This window comes from Lissotriton vulgaris, chromosome 3_1 (assembly GCF_964263255.1).
Source record: "Lissotriton vulgaris chromosome 3_1, aLisVul1.2, whole genome shotgun sequence".
Classification (NCBI taxonomy): Eukaryota; Metazoa; Chordata; class Amphibia; order Caudata; family Salamandridae; genus Lissotriton; species Lissotriton vulgaris.
This window is the reverse complement of record NC_141689.1, coordinates 557,182,941-557,200,513: the sequence shown is the minus strand read 5'-3', so window position 1 is coordinate 557,200,513 and position 17,573 is coordinate 557,182,941. Positions and strand designations below refer to the sequence as shown.

At 42.1% G+C, this 17,573-nt stretch overlaps 1 protein-coding gene across 2 annotated transcripts in view; it reads right to left on the bottom strand.

Annotated features, from left to right (window-relative positions):
• The window catches only part of RASGRF2 (Ras protein specific guanine nucleotide releasing factor 2), a 1,825,430-nt gene that overhangs the window by 1,162,415 nt on the left and 645,442 nt on the right, over positions 1–17,573 (bottom strand). The gene's annotated exons all lie outside the window — the stretch shown is intronic.

The following is a 17,573-nucleotide window of genomic DNA, read 5'->3' as shown; positions in this document are numbered from 1 at the left end:
GTTCTATGACGATCCAACTAAGAATGCTGGATATAGTGATTGGAGAGTCGGGTTGATCTCATGGTTGCGCCTCTCTTTGTCCATGTGGGGGAGGCTGGCCATTGCCAAAATGATTATTCTGCCTCAATTTCTTTAACTGTTTCTTAATCTCCCCCTCCTGCTAACAAGTAGCTTAGTTGACATATTTTTTTATTAATTTAAGAGAGAGAGTATGAATAATTAAGGTACTACAACATGTAATACATTAAAAAAAATCGAACTATAAATAATTAATAAAAAGAATAAATATGAGTAATAATATATATAATGGATAAATCCAAATAAAAACAGATAGATAAGAACCTAATCATGTCCTTTCATTCGTATTGCATGTAAGTAAGAATAATTGATCACAGAAAGGATAAATAAAAAGACCCACAAGAAAAACGAAGAGATAAAGAAAAAGAGAAAAAGGAAAGAAAGAATAAGAAGAAAGAGAGAGAGAAAGAAGAAGAGAAGAAGAGACAGGTACTCCAGCCTTACTAAAAGAACAGGGAAAATCAATCAGCAGTGATAAAAGGATATTGAGCCACCGGACCCTGAGAGGCTAAATGGATATAGTTATCAAACGATCTCCAGACACCAGAAGAGATAAAAGGGGTATATTGTCCCTCCTCCACTGAAGTATGAGCACCGCGGAGAAACGATACCCATGCCCACCATGTGTAATACGACAAGGAATTAAAGGATTTCCATTCTTACAATATAATTTTAACAGCTATTGATAACAATAGATCCAGAAGTTGTAAATCTAACTCGTCTAAAGGAAGTGGAGATGAAGCTGCCCAAGGACCCAACAAAACTAGAGGAAAGGAAAGCTCAAACTGGATATTAAAAATTAGTAATAAATGCTTGTGGATTAACTCCCAAAACGTTTGGAGAAGGGAGCACTCAAAAAACATATGCTGAGAGGTACCAGCAGCACTTTTACAGTTCCAGCAAAAATTATCATCTTTAAGTTTTAGTGTATACAGACGAGCTGGGGTCCAATGCTAACAAGTAGCTTTAAACTGAAAATGATGTCGAGCCTGGTGACTTTTGCATGGGCTGGTAAGCAGCCAGAATAGCATGGGAGATCCTCACCCTACCTTTGAGCAAGGTGGATTGGGGCGCCAGACTTAGATCTATATTACAGCTGGGAACAAGCGTAACTTGCGTTGTGTTGGTTGTATCCCACACAATTCATGGCGCATACTGCACTGGAGTATCACCATGCCGCACCCTACCCACTTCATATGGTCTTATACAAACCGCAGACTTGGCCGCGGGTGACTTTTGACAAGATTGATTACACTGTTCGGGCTTGGGATGAACTGTGCTGACGTGCTCGCTTGAATTTCCTGTTTGCCCCCTTTGTGCCAATGGTCAGAAGCTTCCTTTCACCCAGGATGCTGGCACATGTGATCATCTAAGGCAACTTCAGCTCACTACTATTGGGGCAGGGTTTCCAGATGGGTTATTCATATCACTACAACAGGCCTTGGAGAAGTGTTAGACAACCTTGCATGATTGTCTCACCTACTACCAGCTCAAGGCTTCCCTGCGCGCCCTCTACCCCTTATTTCCCATGGTGCCCCCCACACTGCAGCAGGCTCTTGAGAGTTTTATTGGGAATCCTTCCCATGCAAGCTGATTAACAGACTGTACTCTGAGATAAAGCGCATGGCTCCAGGCCGGGTTCATACCACTCATCTGGACAGGGAGGCCTCACCTGGGTTGCCTATCCCAGAGGATAGGTGGGATTTCTGATACGCCAATACCAGAGCTCTATCACCCAACTACAGATTGAGATTGATTCATTTTACACTTCTGCGTTGGTTTTGTTGTACGCCGGAGTGGCTGTGCAAGTGGGGCTTGTGGAGAAGGCGCGGTGTGTCTGGTGCTCGGTACCCTGTGCAAATTTTCACCACTTATCATTGGAAAGCCCGTGCATTAAACGATATTGGGAATTCACCATGTACACTATAGACACAATGACGGAGTTGTGTTTTTGAACAAACTCCGCTTACTGCCCTATTGGGGTATGTTAAAGATGTTCCCCCCCCCGAAGATCCGTAAGCTAGTCGCGCTGCTGTTGCTGCTAGGTAAGCAGCGAGTAGCCATGTGTTGGGGGCCGCCATCCTGACCCTCGTCTGGTTGAGTGGTTAAGGGATGCTGCGCATTGTCAGAGCAAACTAGCGGTTTACTGGGATTACATGGCAATTCAATCCCGCCGCAGGTACATTCGGGAACCATTTCAAGCTTATATGCATTCACATACGACATGCCAAAACACTACTGCTTAGATACAAGATGTGTGAGTATGGTAGCTGGCGAGTTTTGATCACTGCCTATGGATTTGAGACAACTCCTCTGTCAGCTGTCGCCCTGCTGAGGGACTGCTGCTTGACCCTCCCTGGCTGAGATCCGCAGAAGCGTGAATGTTATCATGTCAGCCTTCTTATTTTTATTTTCTTTATTTTTCATCTATCTATATCCGCCTTTCACAATTGCTTTTTTCTCCATCGTAAGATGCTTTACTGTACTGAACAGCCCTGTACTTGATTTGCACTGTTTTGGAACTGCTATGTTGCACAACCTGGTCCGATCCTGATGTATGTACTTCTATGCATCTGTTTGTCAACATCTATGGACCTTGCACCTCTGTTTTATAAACCTAATAAACAGAATTTTTTTAAAAAGTATGGATGGAAAGTGCCGCTCACTGGTTCTCTTGGTGATGTAAATGTACATGTATTTATGGTATTCCCCTGTGAGATAACCCCGGCAGGGTATCCACAAGGTGAAAGCCAGGCATCCCACTGCGAGGGGCCGTGGTGGAGATTAAGCAAGCTATTGCCCAGAGTCGCAGAGTGTGAACCCGTGAGTCGAGAAGTCCCCGGAGCGAGAATTATCGAGTCCGTGGAATTTTTGAGCCCAAGACCCGCCGAGGCGGGGAATTGAACCCTGGTCCAGGGCCGATCTCAGCTTCCGGGTCTGCCGCCTCTAACCCCTGAGCCACTTGATGGTTAGACGATGCCCACTGAGAGTGCTTCCGTCATCATAGCTAGGTGACGACATCATAATGGCCTGTCTGCTGTTTCTCTTGGTCTGATTGGGATTTTTAGGAGTCCAGGATAAGTCTTGCCTCTTAGTGTGATTGAGGCAGCTATACATGAACCATTTGAACCCCAAATTCTATTGATTTTTGGGATAAACAGAGAACAATACAGAACAGGTAAATCATAGCGTATACATGAACCATTTATAAGAATATTTGCCCTTATCAGCCTTTGTGAAGCAGGTATTACAGTACTAGAGAAATCAAAAGAATGGTACAGGGATTTAATACTGCATTTGTTGACTCCTAAGCTAAGCAACCCATACTGTAGTGGTGGAATCGTTGTAGACAAAAATGCCATTCAAATGAGTGATCAACCATCTCCAAATATTTAACCAAAGCCTGGTCAATCATGGTGTGTTTGTCTTTTTTACATGTGTCAATTCCTCTCCTTTGTAACAAACTAATGATAAAGTAAGAAAAATAAATGTAAATATGTGCTCCATCATCTATGAGGTCAGCTGACAGGCTTACGTCTTGCAAGGCACCCTTCAAACGAGTCATACAGTCTTCTGTAGACCATCATTCTGAAGCCAGTACTGCTTCCCTATTAACACCAACAAGTCTACAAAACCAATGACAAATAGATAAAGCAATCTTGCATGTGGTGGAGATGATTCCATTGGAAATGGACAGCTAAACCCCAGCACTCTGCCAGGTCCTATCACTGGTCATCTTCAGAAATTAATAGAAAGTACAGCTCTTTTGCTGAAACAATATGAGCCCCGCCCTCACTTCTGAGTCATGCCTGATTTCCCTTCCCTGTTTTGATTATGCCTGTTTAATGCCAGTTTCTGGTGGTGCCTGTTTAATGGCTTCCCTGCTACTGCAATTCAGCTTGTGCTGTAGACACATCCATCATGTTTTCTGACCTTTAGTGATACCTGTTCCATGACAGATACCCGATATCCTCATGACGATCTTTGTAGTTTGTATAACACCTGATTGCCCTACCTCTAGAATATGACACATAAACAAATACATCTATTCCTGCAAAAAGCTGTTGGTAGCTGACTGAGTGGCAACCCCAGTTTCAAAATACCCCCAGTATGCTTTACTCCGGGTCTCTTTGGCAGAGAGTGAAGTCGCTAAAGTGATAACAACAGCACTGGAAGTTGATCAGTGTTATAAAGCAAAGCCTATAAATGTGGGGTAAAGATTTCATCAAAAATCACCAACCAAAGATATCTCTGTATGGTCAACAGAAGAGAATGTACTAAAATAAGGGAACAGAGGACACATTTTCTTGTGGAAGGGGTGCAGGAACACAGCCCACTGTGTTATAAGTGCATGACATTTCTGGTAGGCTGCCAGGCTGTACATTTTTTTAATCAATTGTAATAGAGAATAGCTAGATGGCATTGTTATACATCACTTTCGATTGACTGAACCAGACTGATGATTAAATTGATGCTGCTTCTTATAAGCACACATCAATTACAACAAGGGCGCCCAAACGAGTCAGCACAGGACCTCGGGGAACATATTTTTTAAATCAACAGTGGTCCCATGCACAAAGGAATTCAAGGGAAAAAATGAACACAGACACAATGGACCTATATTAAGTAAGGTGATTTGTCCAGCCGGACAGGGATCACAAATCTTTACTGTATATTTCAACAATCAATAAAATACCTTACATTCATTAGAGTGAGACACAAGCCTGTGCCCTCACGCTTACAAATTGGCAAGGTGAAGGAGTAGTAGAGAGACAGAAGGAAGAGTTTTTTTAGGCAAAAGTGAACTATTTCTGAAAATAAAGTAATGACAGTAATTCAATTTACACCATTATACGCATAGCACATATGGTATACATTTTAAATATATGGTGTTCCAACAAGTCGACGGCATTTCGATCCCTTTTACATAATCCGCGGGATCATCATCAGGACAAAGATTATGCCTAAAAGGTATGGGACACAATAGCCTGGTAGGCAAGGTATTAGCAGTCACATAAGATGGAGTGAGGGCGATACTTAACGGCATCAATCGCGGTTGCTCGCAGTATTGCAGAGGCCAGGGCTCGATTTAGGGAAGGACTGTTTGTAGTGTAGTTCCTAGTTTCCCACTAGCCCCTGCGCATTGGAATAACATAAACAGTAGTATCGACGTGGAACTGCGGATATTCCAGGCCTCCACTGACTATGCTAAACTTAATTGGGTGTGTTACCAACTAGCTCAGAGGTCACTGGAAACTTTCTTCTCTGCATGGGAAGTGATCAGCTTCCCTGGCACAGACAAGAAGGGATTCAGCTTTCCAACAACTGTGCAACATGACAACTTTGCTCCTCAGATCAAGAGTCAATCTCTAGGGTCGTGTGAAACAATAGACAGGTATTTCACTCAGTCAGGTTAGTGCAGTTTACTTTCACGATATGTAGAGAATAGAGAGACGGGCGTTTGTCAATAAAGGGTTAACATTTATTGAACAGTCTTTCTTCTCGTACAAGAGAAATGTATTGCCACAATTGCAAGACTTGTTATTATAAACAGTACGTACAGTAAGATAAGGATTGCGAAATAATACTGTAAAAGCATTGATATGGTTTCTTAGCCATACAATGGTTTAAAAGTAATAAAACATATATACAGTCATATATACATTAGGCTAACATACTCAACTGGTGCTACTAACTACGCCTACCCCAGTGTGCCTGACCTAAGCCTAACACGTGGAAGGGGAGTAAGTAAGTAGCTTTAAGTTAAGTTGGTTTTGCCAAGGTTTGCTTCAAGAATTCTCTTCTAAGGGTTTAGTCAACACCATACCTCTGAATAGAATGATGGAAGTCTGGTATTTCCTTCAGGGGGAACTCGATATCCCAGTCACCCGCGAGGGCAGACTAGAAACGCTGGAGCTGGATTTCTCAGCACGAGAAAGGCAGCGTCTCTCTTCAGCGCGTCGAGAGGAGGAGGGGGGACAGCGTCCGCGGACAGCTGGAATCTGCTGGGCTCTTCGCAGAGGGACGGCTGTTCAGCTCCTAAGCTCACCACACCATCGTTCGCGCTTTAGCAGCGATAATGGGATCAGTAGCTTCACCAACAGCAGCGGGGCAGCAGCATCAGCGTACTGCATACAGCATACAACAGCAATGGGACACCAGCTGCAGCAACAAGCTATTGCTTAAGGCAACATTGGTAGTATTTATACCTGACAGGTGCCTGGTTTGACGCAAGTTTGCTGGACATAAGACGTCAATTAAAGATGTCACTAGGAAGTGATAGCTATCAGTTGCTCATTAGAGTTCCATTACTAATCAAAACACAGCAAGCGGGGATTTCCAGGTTTGCTGAGTTTTTATCTTGTTGAAGAACTCGGAGTGTTAATCTAGGAATATCAGATAGTGACTTCTGCTCTGTCATTGCACTAATTGGTTGCAAAGGAAGTGGCAGAGAACTATTCTGGAATGTGGCTCTGTTCGTGTGAGGCCAGAGATGACTTTTCTGAATATCGCACTTGAACAGTTATGCCAATATAGGGAATAAATCGTTTTATAGCCGAATAGGGGCATAAGGTCACAGTATCGATCAGGAACCTAGATAAACACGCAACACCCACTCCACGTTTTCATGTCCATCAAATTACTAAAACTAGAGAAATAAGATGCATGTGTAACATTGCCCACCCCAAAATACATATATGCATTTGAAATAGGCGTATTTGTAATACCTGAAAATGTAGGTACTGTACGTTTTTAAAGCATAGAATCATTCAAAAATGATTGCATATGAAATCAATGAACGATTATGCAAAAAGAATTACACATGAAGTATCTCTGAACAGAAGAAGGGCGAGATAAATCATCACATATAAATGCATTGCAATAACATGTGCTAGAGGCTGATGTAAGTTATTATGTCTCTAGATGTGTGTAAAAATAGAAGTTTGAACTTCTGTTCTTCAAGAATAGATTTTACCTTAAGCAAAGAATTTGTTCGTGCCAAAAAAGGGTCAATATTAAAAAATGTTCAATTCAAAAAGAATTATTGCTTGAACGGGGAAAAATAGAGTTCCAACGCTTTTAGCAGTTTTTGTTGTTCAAAACTGAAGGCCGAATTCAGAGTTCATGGGAAAGCAGTGTGTCGGAAAGCTTCTCAAAAGTTATTGTTTCTCTTCGGGTGAGAACATCATATCAGACAGGCTCTCAAAGAATTGGTCTACAAATTCAGGTGATAGTTCAACCAAATTAGATAGCGCTGTAACTTGGCAGGTGTGAGAATGATTGCTGTCATCAAGGGCAGGACCAGCAATGCTCACAGAACGTTGTACCTGGATGATGTTGCTTTTGTCATTCGCTCCACTGTTACCACTTGGTTGTAGCACAGGAGTCTCCACGAATGCCGTCATCAGGATTGGTAGCCGCTGGGGACAACACAATGCGTGAGCCGTTATTGGACTGAGCAAAGTATCGACGTCCATTGGTACTGCTGATGGAAGTGAAAGACAGATGTCCAACACGCATTCATCGCCGCAAAGCATACACCGTAGCACAGGTAAAATGCAATTTTGCCATATAGGTCTGAATGAAAGGAACCAGGTCATGTTTAGATCTCTCAGCCTGGCCAATCCGAGGACGTTAGTTATCCTGTCCCGGTAGCGCATCGCTAGGATTGTCTCTTCCATTCCCATGGGAGCTATGTCTGAGCTGAGGCTTGCCATAACGAAGCAGGAGGGTCAAAAATAAAATCCCTGCTACAAGTCCCAAAAATAATGGTATGCCGCCAAAAACAGAGTGTACAAAATTAGGAACGATTCCCAGAATTGCCTGAAAAGGTGTTAGCAGTCCTGTAAAAATCGTCTTAAATATGCCTGGGATGCTTGTGGCACTAGACATGTTAAGGAGTTGGCTTAGCATTTGTACGAAATGCACGGGCAATTTGTTGATAAAAGTTCATGAACTTCAGTAGCTGTCCTTGCAACTAGAAGATCATACATCTCTTTTGATGACGTTATAGGCACTGTTGTCTGTAAAAGTACAGATTTCATTTTGCTTAAAGTATCAATTCGTATAGAATAGAGATTCAGACGAGGCCAGATGGGAGTCACTGTGTCTGCAGGCCCACTCGGGAACAATGCCTGCATACAGCATTTGACCATGGATGTTACTCTTACTAGATAACTTTTCCCTGGCACAAGGCCACAACATCTGTGATCCGTTCTAAGAATGTAACTCCCGTTTGCAAGTTGCATAAAGAAGGGCTCTATCTGAGTTGCAGGTGTGACTAGCTGGTGGCATGAAAGGTTGTTAGAATTTCCATCACATGCTCCGTGTAAATTAATACCCTGACACAAAAGTGTACCGCTCAGTGAATGTTTACAGTTGTCACCACTAAGAAATACATTTTTGTCGCTGTCACTATAGCAAGAATGTGTGTATGGTAATTTCCATTCAGATTTTACATATCCTTTACCCAATTGTTCATACTGGCCAGCAGGTATGTACTCAAGGCACTTTTTAAATCGGAAAGTTGTTATCGGAATTGTGATAATTCCGTGTATTATCCATTCAATGACAGGACTCTCTGACATTGTCAATGGTAATCTCTCAAGTTTTTCGATGCTCAGGATTGTATAGTCTGCTCCTTTCTGTGCCAAACTGATCTGTTTATCAGTAAGGTTAAAAATGGAAAATAATGACGTTGTGTTGATTAAACGCCAAGGCACATAGCCTGAACGAAGATTTTGCAGCGTCCAGCCTAATTCTATAATAGAACGTAATTGCGACTGGCCATGTTGTAACATTAGCAAGTCTCTGTCTATCACATCAAAGGCAGAGGATACAATATTGTCCAACGAATATATTCTGGAAGACAGAGTCATTAACCCATTGTCTACTACAGAAAGTGATTTTTCCAAATTAATACGATCAATTTCTCGTATTTTTTCAGCTGTTTCAATTTGTTTGACTTTCCAAGCCTCGTTGTACGCAGCATAGATACTGGTCGCTATGAAACGCTTTTGACGCTGTTTGCGTGGTCCAAGAATGAAATCGCGCAAATCAGCACCATCTTTTAGTAAAGACAAGTGTTGCTTAATTTCAGCCAGTGTGGATGATGTTAGCTATTCAAGGCAGAGTTTCCTTACACTGTATGTTGTTATAATCCATGGATGTTGTCTCTGGGAGTATCTAGGGTCTAGTCTGGTCATTTTTAAACCCTGTGTTTTGTTCAGGAATCTATCTTGACAGTTGTTTGTGTCAGTAGGCCAGATTAACCACTTTTTCCAATCAGGATGTGTTCTGTTAAAATGTAAAATTTGTGACACGTCTAACTCAATATCTGTAGTCACATTTTCAGGTATTGGCTTTGGTATAGACGGTTTTTTAAGGTCTTTGATCTTAGCTAGGCCAAGACAGGATGTTTGGTGTATTGTGTCATTTAAAAACAACATTTGTTCTGGTATCATGCAGGTTCTAAATAGTGCTTCAATGCCTTGTACCTGCCAATCTTTTGTACCCCAAATTGTTTTCGTTTCAATGTTATTTTTCCAATAATCAAAACCAAATGTCATCATTTTGTCATAAAATGCTTCTGAATATATCAATTTAGAATTTGTCAGCATTGTTTTCATTCCTGTTTTATCTAACAGTTTGTAATAAAACGTTTCTGCATCACTGGTGTTAAACCCTGAGAAGTATTTGAATTTCTCAAACAATGCTTTAGAACTGCTTTTAGGTGGTGTAGCACAATGTTCCCATTGATTATACATAAAAACATTTCTAGGCTGTGCAGATTTATGCAAATAGTGATCCCCATAGTGTGTGTAACAGAATAACTGCTCATAACTAGATGAACCTTGTAAATAATCATGATCTGTGAATCTAGCTGACATTACTAAATCAGACATCATGTCATTAATACTGTTAAAGTCCCAATCATCAGAGAATGTACTAGGTTTTACAAAGTCACTTAAGGAAACCTTCAGTTGATGAGGATACTTCAGGATTTCGACCGGACCATATATCTCATAGTCTGTTTTCTCTCATACTACCCCACCAGGTATTGGAATTGCTGTGACATTTACTGTTGACAGTTCTCTTTTCTTCACATGTGATGATCTGTGTGGTTTCAGGACTAGGTTGATGTTCTGACTTGCTGTGTCCATTGTAATATATTTTCCCTCAATGAATTTTCCCAAACAAAGTACCATGATGAGCCAAAGCAGGAGGAAAAATACACCTAGACCGAACCAGAACTCTAGCCAAGGGGAAATAAAGTAGATTTTCTTCAGTTGTTGAAAGAGTTCCGTTGCTTTTTCTTTAAAAGTCTTTTCTGTTTCTGGCATCACTTCGGGGTCGTTTTGATCTTCAGAGAAGTTGTCGAAGTTGATGAAATAACCAGAGGCAGTTCTGTCAATTGATGGGATTGTTCTTTCAATCTGTCTCTCGGTAGCACTTTCTGATGCCACATCATTGTAGACTGGTGTTGTTTCTTGACGAACTGTTTCAATCTGTGTCTCAAGAGGCACGAGTTCCATGGCATTATTGCATAGTCCTTCATTGTGCACTGCAGGCTGATCGAATGTGATTAGTCTTTCAGTTTGAACCTCTTGGATTGTTGCAAGTTTGGGTATTCTGTTGTTTCTTGGGAGTCCACTGGGCCTACTGTTGATTATAGGCCACATACTTGTGGTTTTACCAGATCGATAGACACGACTCTGTTCTCCTTTTTACCAGCAAGGGGCGGTAGTACAACTGATCTTGTTCCGGTGACTGCCAAGACAGGTACTGCTTTTCTGTAAGAAGGCCCAAATTCCTTCTTCACCGCGATCTTTTCTCTGACTAGATCCCCAATCTTTGGAATCCAGACAGGCCTTGCTGGGGCTGTTGCTTGTGGTGCCTCGTCAGTGGTAGTTGGCTGTTACTTTAACTTTATGTTGCTTAAGGATTTTCTTGTTTCATTCAGTTCCTGTAAAACAGCCAAACGATCCTTTACATCAAAGTGCGTTGTTTTTTCTTGTACCACTGACATCTGACTATCGAGGTCCTGAATGTTCATTCTAATTCCGAACAATAGTTCGTATGGGCTGAAACCTTTTAGAGAATTTCTTGGCAAGTTGTTAAGACTAGTCTGGACACTTATTAAATGTTTGACCTACCCAGCGCCTGAACCTAATACCTTCGCTGTTATAGATTGCTTTATGTCACGGTTTTTTCTTTCTACCACACTATTCCCTTCCGGGGTATGACGGACAAAAATACCGCAACCCAATTCCCATGCTGGCCATGGCCTCCTTATAGGCTCGAGAGCTGAAAGCAGGACCCTGGTCAGAATGGAACGTGGTAATTGCGTATGTGCCGATAAAGACTCGCAAATCTTTTATAACCGTTCTAGCGTCAGCCGAGCGCTGGAGGCCTCATTATTTAAGTGTGTTTAGCCTTAACTGTGTACAATGGGACGCGCTTCTCTTCTTTGATTGCGCAGATAGACCGCCTTATGCTGTCTAGCAGGGATCCTGAAACTACACTGGCCTGTTCATTACTGCGATCTCTGTTGCAGTCTTCACAATTTTGAGCAAAACATTGAATATCTATGCTCATTCCTGGCCACCAGTACTCTGATTGTAATTCTTTCAGAGAAACCTTAATTGTTTGGTGTCTCAGACCCAACCCCATGTGTGCTTCCAGTAAGAGGAAGCCCCTCCTGCTCCTGTTTGGAATCACTCTGTCCCCCACTCCAGGGATTCGAGCAAAAGGAACGGAGTTTGCATCGATTATGTATGCATAATTGAGTGGATAGTTTATGGGTAGTGCTGCACAGTCGCCTTTTACGGTCGTTTTTACTGCCAGCATGGTTTCCCCGTCTATGTATTTTTCTGTACGCTTTTTTGTGGCTACGGAAGCCGGTTTAGTTGCTTCCGCTGTGGCTGTATTAGCCAATGAATTCCCTGCAAAGTGAACGCCATCACGTTGAAGACTCTGTGCGTGTATCACGTGAGTCTTTTGTAGTTCTTTCTGTAAAAGAGCTACCTCGTTCCAGAGCAATTTATGCTTTATTGTGGCACCTGTGTCATCTTTGTAGTCGTTTTCAATCCACCTCTGCAGTCTATTATTGTAAGAATTGACGCAAAAATGAGAATCGCACACGATAAGTGCCGGGAATTCACGTTCTGTATTTTCAAGCGCCATCTTTAAAGATCTGATTTCAGTTCTCTGAACCGAACAGTTTCTTACAGATTCAGTTTTTGTTACTTTCGGTCTGAATTTACCGCACAGCCAACGACCTTTAATAATCGCACATGCTGCATTGTAGGATTTGCTCTCTACGTTGAAATGCTGTACAAAGCTATCTGTATAGATTATACAGGCGTACTGTGGGAGAGGCAGAAGTTCGATTGGCAGAGGATATTCTTCTTCATATTCTAAATCATTCAGTTCTTCGAAATGCGGGGCGAAATAGTATTTCACATCTTCCGCTCCTAGAGAATCTACACACTGTATCCATTTCGGATCCAGTGACACTGTAGGCAGGTTTACTGGGCTGAATAGCGCCTCGAAGGCGGATTCCGCTGTGAGGATATTAATCCGTTTGCCGTGTGCTAGTTCTCGTTCATTTGCTAATGCAATTTTCACTGTTTTCACAGTTCTTTCTGTGTGACTGAATGCTTCTTCTGCTTGTGTGTACAAGTGAGATTTAATTGAAATTGGTACCTTTTCTCCCTCGTTAGAGGTTAGGTATGTGAATCCGCATCTTCCTGGGATGACTCGGATTACAAGATCACGTGTGTTATCACGTGTATCTAATTTTGTTTTTGCTAACATGTCTGTTTGCAGTGATCTCAAAATTTCTGTGTGTTTTTGAGTCCAATTGATTTGTTTAAAATCAGGTTTAATTAGTTCGTAGAGAGGTTTAACCCTCTCTGCGTAATTTAGAATGTAAGTTCTCCCGAAATTCAGAAAACCTAGTATGGATTCTAAATTCTTCCGCGTTTTTGGAGCTTGGAGTACAGCGCACTTCTTTAAGAAGTTGTCCGCTAGGCTTTTCCCTTCACTTGATAATTCGTACCCTAAAAATAGTACTGTCAGATGGGCAATTCGGGACTTTTTAAAGTTGAATTTGTAACCCTCTGCTGCGAACCCAAGTATGATGGTGTTCACTCTTTTCAAATGAGTATCCAAGTCGTCGTCTGTGAGATAGATATCATCTACGTAAGATAATGCTTCATCATCATATATTTGTAGTAACTCTGTTACTCTAGCTGAGAATAGTCCTGGGCTGTTCTTGAACCCCTTTGGGAGTCAAAAGAATTTTTTCTGCGACCCAAATGCAGAGAAAGCGGTCAAATATCTGCTTTCTGGTGCAATGTTTTGACAAAAGAAACCATTAGATATGTCTAATGTCGTTTTGTATTTTTTCCTAACTATGTTATTCATTAGGGCTGCACTATGCGAGTTTTGTACTGCAAAAGTTTTGCAACATGTATTAAGGTGTCTGTAGTCCAAAACTAGACGATATGAATTGTCTGGCTTGGAGACAGGAAACAAAGGATTGTTCATTTGAGAGGTGCATGTTTCAATCACCCCCTGGTATTCAAGTTGATCTAAGATCTCCCTGACTTGTTTTTTAGCTTCTTGCTTAATGGGATACTGCCGTTGGGCAGTTGGTTCACTTTTTAATTGGATTTTGTGAGGAGTTGAGTCCTCATCCCATCCCACATGATTTTTATATAATGCAGGTGCCTGGGCTACTGCCCATTTCCTTGCATAAGTATATTTTTTGTGAATCGGAATGTGATTCGAGAAGGCAGGCATAATCATTTCTTCGCCACGAGGGCACTCCCTGACAAACTCTGGGGGCCAATCTTTTTCAGCTAACAGAATATCATAGCCTTTTGAGAGTTTATCCCAAAATAGACCCTTTATTTTCCTAGTCTTATCACCCTCTATACGCAATGTAATTTCGTATATCTTATGGGGCTCGCTAAGTCTGGTGTCGGCAGTTTCAACCTGAATGAATTCATTCGTGTCCACTGTCTCCAGATGACTCATCAAGATCTTGCGCGCTATACTGATTTCTGCTGCACTGTCCAACATTGTCAATGCACACTCCCCGTTTTTCAACTTTGTCCTCAGTATTCTCGGCATGGTTGATTACTCTAATACTGGCTACCTTCTTTTCTGAAATTGAGATTTCTTATTTTGAGCAGGTTCCTTGTCTTTGGACTTGGTGTGCTCTGCTGGGTCTGACCGTCCTCTTCTTTCCGAATTCTGTGGAAAAGATCGAGAGGGACGTGTATCAATACTTTGATATCTATCAGGTTTTTTCAGATTATCCCTATTTCTAAGGTTATATCTTTTCTCAGAGGGCTCCCTCTGGGGAGACTGGTGTTCTCGAGTCGGAGTTCTTTCCCTCCGTCGAGGAAACCTTCATCTGGACTGGAAAACTTTTTCCTTGGGAGTGGATTGTTTATTTCCATCCCAGCTCTTTTTAGGAGTGTTTAAATTATTTTTAATAAATAATTTTTCAGGATTTTCGAGCAGTTGGGGCTTAACTGGTTTTCCACCCAAGCTGTCTCTACCTAGTTCTTCATAGCATTTTTCTATGATTTTTGCAAGCTCAACAGGATCTTCTATAACTGTTTCCTTCAACTTCTGGCGGATCGCCACAGATGCTGCTTCTCCCTTTATGTTGGCTAATAATATAGCCGAGACCTGCTTGAAGTCTTTCAGTAATTTCATACCTAGATTTAAAGCGGGCTCTGGACCGAATTCATTCTGAATCTGTTTTAGCACTTCTGGTATTACCGCCATAGACGGAACACCGTGTGTTTTTGTGTAAATGGAAGCAAAGACTGTACCCCAAGTGTCACAGTCCTCCACGTGTGGTGCGATTCCCATAGGAAGGCAGATGGTCAAGATTCTGTGTTTCTCAATAGGGGTAGTATCAGGAAATACTGCCTCTATTTGAGTGATTTTCTGTGCTAACCAGAAAGGAATTTGTTCCCGTTTTACGGGTGTTTTACCAAGACATGACTGTATGTTCTGTGGTGTAATTTTATTAGTGTTCCCCATATGAGGGGTCAGCTGTGGTACATTAACAGCTGGCTGGACTGTTGCAGTCCGCATTACATATTGGACTAATTGCCTATGTATTTTTATTAGTGTTTTTAGCTGTACTAACAGCTCTTCTTTAGACATTTTTACAATGTCAGGATGTGGTGTGTAGCTGGCTAGAACCGGCCACGTTGCTCCTGGTCTACCTAGTGGACCGAGCCTGGTTATGTGATCTTTATGTTTTAGGGCGCCATTAAACCAGAGCAGGTGCTCTTGGAATTTAAGTGGAATTTCAATCTCCTCGAAAGGAGCGTACTCTTCCGGAGGTTCCTCTATTTTGTAATAGTGAAACTCTTTTGTTGTAGCGTTTGCCACTGGAAAGTTTATCCATGAATAGAATACCTCTGTCTGCCGATATTCGTGAGCCTCTATCACGAAAATTACTGTACCACCTTGTGGTGTCAGTCCGTTTTCTATAAGTTTTAAAGTTATAGATTTTCTTAAGTGGACCGGGATGATAATAGCATCCGGGTCTGTGTGTTCTGGACCTTGCTGAGTCGCATCTGCTGCGGCCCCAGTGGTTCCGTTTTCTCCTGGCATTGTTAAAATGCAAGGTTTGCAGAGTTGGTCTCCAAGGAGACAAAGATTAGGTGCACAATATTTTGGAACACTGTATCCTTCAACGTTGAATAAACCAGAGCTTTACATAGGAATCTCTTCCTACTAAGGTCGGGCGGATTTTAACCTTTCACCCACTCCAGACGTCTATTGGAGTATTTACGGGAGAAAGGGGTCTGTGTGAAATATGCACGACTGAGTTACTCTAACGTCTTGCGTTAGTTTATCGCCTTACCAAACGTTGGGCGCCATGTAGTGTAGTTCCTAGTTTCCCACTAGGCCCTGCGCATTGGAATAACATAAACAGTAGTATCGACGTGGAACTGCGGATATTCCAGGCCTCCACTGACTATGCTAAACTTAATTGGGTGTGTTACCAACTAGCTCAGAGGTCACTGGAAACTTTCTTCTCTGCATGGGAAGTGATCAGCTTCCCTGGCACAGACAAGAAGGGATTCAGCTTTCCAACAACCGTGCAACATGACAACTTTGCTCCTCAGATCAAGAGTCAATCTCTAGGGTCGTGTGAAACAATAGACAGGTATTTCACTCAGTCAGGTTAGTGCAGTTTACTTTCACGATGTGTAGAGAATAGAGAGACGGGCGTTTGTCAATAAAGGGTTAACATTTATTGAACAGTCTTTCTTCTCGTACAAGAGAAATGTATTGCCACAATTGCAAGACTTGTTATTATAAAAAGTACGTACAGTAAGATAAGGATTGCGAAATAATACTGTAAAAACATTGATATGGTTTCTTAGCCATACAATGGTTTAAAAGTAATAAAACATATATACAGTCATATATACATTAGGCTAACATACTCAACTGGTGCTTTTAACTACACCTACCCCAGTGTGCCTGACCTAAGCCTAACACGTGGAAGGGGAGTAAGTAGCTTTAAGTTAAGTTGGTTTTGCCAAGGTTTGCTTCAAGAATTCTCTTCTAAGGGTTTAGTCAACACCATACCTCTGAATAGAATGATGGAAGTCTGGTATTTCCTTCAGGGGGAACTCGATATCCCAGTCACCCGCGAGGGCAGACTAGAAACGCTGGAGCTGGATTTCTCAGCACGAGAAAGGCAGCTTCTCTCTTCAGCGCGTCGAGAGGAGGAAGGGGGACAGCGTCCGCGGGCAGCTGGAATCTGCTGGGCTCTTCGCAGAGGGACGGCTGTTCAGCTCCTAAGCTCACCACACCATCGTTCGCGCTTTAGCAGCGATAATGGTATCAGTAGCTTCACCAACAGCAGCGGGGCAGCAGCATCAGCGTACTGCATACAGCATACAACAGCAATGGGACACCAGCTGCAGCAACAAGCTATTGCTTAAGGCAACGTTGGTAGTATTTATACCTGACAGGTGCCTGGTTTGACGCAAGTTTGCTGGACATAAGACGTCAAATAAAGATGTCACTAGGAAGTGATAGCTATCAGTTGCTCATTAGAGTTCCATTACTAATCAAAACACAGCAAGCGGGGATTTCCAGGTTTGCTGAGTTTTTATCTTGTTGAAGAACTCGGAGTGTTAATCTAGGAATATCAGATAGTGACTTCTGCTCTGCCATTGCACTAATTGGTTGCAAAGGAAGTGGCAGAGAACTATTCTGGAATGTGGCTCTGTTCGTGTGAGGCCAGAGATGACTTTTCTGAATATCGCACTTGAACGGTTATGCCAATATAGGGAATAAATGGACTTATAGCCGAATAGGGGCATAAGGTCACAGTATCGATCAGGAACCTAGATAAACACGCAACATGTTATACACCGAATCGCGAACAATCAGGACAGCGCTCCGTGTCAAGCGAAGCAATCAGGGAATAAGCCTGC